Source organism: Chinchilla lanigera, unplaced genomic scaffold (assembly GCF_000276665.1).
Source record: "Chinchilla lanigera isolate Chin_1 unplaced genomic scaffold, ChiLan1.0 scaffold00012, whole genome shotgun sequence".
Taxonomy (NCBI): Eukaryota; Metazoa; Chordata; class Mammalia; order Rodentia; family Chinchillidae; genus Chinchilla; species Chinchilla lanigera.
Genome location: NW_004955413.1, coordinates 2,175,194 through 2,179,193, shown reverse-complemented (window position 1 = coordinate 2,179,193; position 4,000 = coordinate 2,175,194). Strand labels below are relative to the sequence as shown.

At 39.1% G+C, this 4,000-nt stretch overlaps 1 pseudogene; it reads left to right on the top strand.

Annotated features, from left to right (window-relative positions):
- Positions 1–1,290: 1,290 nt before the first annotated feature.
- On the top strand, positions 1,291–2,659 carry LOC102014439 (annotated as a pseudogene).
- Positions 2,660–4,000: the final 1,341 nt, after the last annotated feature.

Genomic DNA, 4,000 nt, shown 5'->3' with positions numbered 1-4,000 from the left:
TATATATAATATGTAGAAGTTGGGGGTGTAGCTCAGTGGAAAGTATATGCTCAGCAAGCACCAGGCTTTGGGTTTAATTCCTAGCACCAAAATTAATTAGTCAATCAATTGTTATTTACCAGCAGAAAACAACTGGAATTTAAACTTTAAAAGGAGATGTAAGGATTTCATTTACAACAAGGTCAGAGACACTAAATTCTCAGGTTCAAGAAAATATATAGGCTATCTAGGGACAAAACTTTATAGGGGAGACAAATTTAACAACATACATAAATATTACTAACTAGTGCTGAGAGAAATTATGGTTAACACCATCTTAATTTGGAACACCCAGCGTCGTCTAGCCACAGTATCCCGCAGGTATGACAGGGACAACTGATTCCCAGTGTGCATGGAACAAGAGGGTGGAACTGTATTAGAAACTTCAACCAGGGTGGGAGGGAAAGGGCTAAATTATTTTGCAAGTGAGATTAAAGGCAGAGTAAAGACCAAAAGGAAATGCACATAATCACAACACTAGTTGACAAATACAGTTGGCCACATATACAGATGTTTATAGATCTATACACACATAGGTTAGGCTACATGTGTGTATTTCCTTGCTCTGCCATCTGAGAGGGCTTAAAAGAAAGACTCCCCAGTAGTAATGAGCACCCTTAGCACTCAGACCTCAATGGAACCCCAACTTCTCGGACAAATGGCTGACTCCAGGATGGGACACAAAATATGCAAGATGAGTTGGTGTGTCTTGCACTAATAGAACATAAGGAAGTACTGAGAGAACAAAGAGTGATGAAGGCACGTCAAAAGGACACAAGAGCCAACAGAAGGAGCCACCAAAGACTAAAACTGGAGCCATTTGAGCAATGACAACAAAAATACTGTGGGATTACAGTCAAAAGTATAAAATAGCTATCCACAAGTCCAAGTGATATAAATAAATGACTGAATGAATGAGCCCACGCATAAAAGAAGAGGTGAGAATCATGTCTTTCTTTAATAAAATGGTAGAAGCCAGATATGGTGGCACACACCTGTAATCTCAGCACTCAAAAGGTGAGGCAGGAGGATCACTGAGATTTCAAAGCCAGCCTGAATTACACAGCAAACCTTGTCTCAAAAAAAAAAAAAAAAAAATGGTAGAGGATGGTAGCACCCCTGGAAGTCATTTAGAAAAATTTGTGATAAACAATTTTGATGATAACTGATTTGGCAACAAATGGAATTACAAAAGGAACCAACTTTATACTACTTCCAAAACACAGTTAGTGAAACAATAAGGATGAGGACATGAGTCTTCTCCCAGGCAATGAGGAAGTGGAGTATGAAGAGGATGGTTCTGATGAAGATGGAGGACTGTTTGAAAATCAAAAACTTAAGTCAGGTAAAATTCCAGAAATTTAAAATGTGAAGATTTCTTAGATCTGTTTTCAGAGTGATGAAGACACCAAATGTTCATCATGCTGAGCTGAGTTCAGACAAAAAAGAGGAAGGAATTGCTGAAAAGAAGTGGGTGAAGAAAGCATTTCTAAAATGGATGAAGATAATGACGCTGAAGAAAGCAAAGATGTTAAACAACAAAAAGAAGGCTCAAAAATAGTCACCTTTGCTCTGCCAGAGGATAAGGAAAATAAAGATGTGTTAAATGTCAAGGACAATTTGGATGAAATTAAATCCCCTTATGAAAAAAGACTGGAAAAAATAAATGAAAATCTTTAGAGAAAGAGTGGTTGGGGAAATAAGACTTGGTAGCCTCAAGAGAAAAGAATGGCACAGATGCAACCTGAGAACAGTCTCCTGGGGAGACTCTGCACTTTGACCATGCTGTCCCCATGGCACCTGCAATCACAGAGGAAACTACCTTCCAAACAGAAGACATCATTAAGCAGAAGATAAGAGATCAAGCTTGGGATGATGTAGTATGTACAGAAAAACCTAAAGAGGATGAATATGAATATAAAAAGCATTTAACATTAGACCATGAGAAGAGTAAATTGAGACTAGTTAAACTTTATGAGCAGGGATACATCCAACAAAAACTGCCCAAGAAGAAAATCCAGAGCATGAAGAAATTCAGATGATGGATTCTCTCTTCTTAAAATTAGATGCACTGTCCAACTTCCACTTCATCCCAAAACTGCTGTTGCCAGAGATTAAAGTGGTATCCAATCTGCTGGTGATAACCCTGGAGGAAGTGGTCCCAGTGAATGTCAGTGATACAGCACTTCTGGCCCCTAAGGAAATCAAAGAGGAAATAAAGCTGGAGATTTAAAAGTAGCTACCGAGAAAACAGTGACAGATAAGAAATGAGAACAGAAAAAAAAATATATCAAAAGCATTTGAAAGTAAAGGAGAAAAAGAAGCAGAGAAAATTGCTTGAAAAGAGTAACCCAGACCAAGCAGGGAAGTACAGCAAAGTAATAGTTTCACCGAAGTTGAAACAATTGACCAACACTGGAAAAGCCTCCTTGTTAAAGGATGAAGGACAGGACAAGGCCCTAAATTCATCTCATGCATTCTTTTCTAAGTTAAAAGATCAAGTAAAAATACAAGTCAGTGATGAGAGAGGAAGAAAGAAAGAAAGAAAGAAAGAAAGAAAGAAAGAAAGAAAGAAAGAAAGAAAAAACAAGATATTTCTGTTCATGAAATAAAATTGTAATATATGTTAAATATCATGTATATAGTAATGTGTAAGCTCCTATTCTCCGATTGTTCTGTTTTATAGTAAAATTCTTGAGAACTGCCAAAAAAGAAGCACGTCTTTCCTGCAGAAGAACTGCAGATAATATATGCAAGGACTCCAACTTCAAAAAGAGGGAACAAATAGAAACCACCCCCACATGATATTCACTCACTGGCCAACTCAAATCACTTGGATTCTGCGCCCAGGCTGTGGCCACCCAGGAATCTAAGTCCACTTTACATTTTGTTTCCCCTTGGCACAGGTAGCAGAGGCACTTCCCAACCAACTGACTTTATCATAGAAGAAGCCAACAACAAGGGAGGGAAGGCAAGGCCCAGAGCTGACAACCCCAAGGAAAAATAATGGACCTGGCCAGGAAGGCTAGCCACATAAAGTGCACAACTATTATAAACTACAAAAGGAGCATGGGGTTTTACACCAAAAGTGATTCCATGTCAGGCTGGACCTGGAGAAGAAACCCAGTACAGTGCCCACCATATTGCCAGAGGATGTTTAACCAGACTCTACTTTGAGACAGTTTTAACAGTGAGCCACAGAACAGCTCCACTTCAGGGTTTCCAGTGGTACCATCCCACAGTGATTGGGTGAGAGACAGTTATGCAATACAGTCATGGAGATGGTGCAAACTAGACATAGACTCCCTGAGAAATTTAAGCTCAGCCCAGGAAAGACCTTCTCCTCTACAGTGAGAAACCAGGCCCTTGGAGTGGGGCTTTTAGAGGAGGCTGGATCTGAAAATGTTGCCATTAGGTCCAACAGTCTGCTTAAACCACTACTCAGCAGCCCACAACCAGCAGAGACCAGAGGTGTGATTGCTCTTCCCATCTACCAACATAAGAACATGCCTGAGCTGGAAGGGATGCCACAGTCTTGGATGTACAGAAAGAGAGGCCCCTAGAGCAGTGAGAATACATCACAAACCCACAGACAGAGAAAATTGTAACTTGTCAGATTCCATGACTGCTGGGTGCCAAGAAAGCATTCATTCAGAAACAAAGGAATTTTTTTTTTATTGACTCATTTTTTTCTCTTTCATGTTCTATTATTGATTCTTTCAGAGCTTGGGAATTTTTCTCTTTATTGTGCTCCCTGTTTGTTTTTTTCCTTTTTCTTCTTTGTTTTGTTCATTCTTTTGTTACTATTAACTAATACTATTAATTTCCTTTTGCTCCTCAATAGGATCCCCTATCTCAGGTTTCTCTTCTCCTTGTCATCTTCCACTGATTGATAATTCAAAATTTATTTTACTTTTCTCATTCTCTGTTCCCCACTCCCTCTATCTTCACTAGTATAACT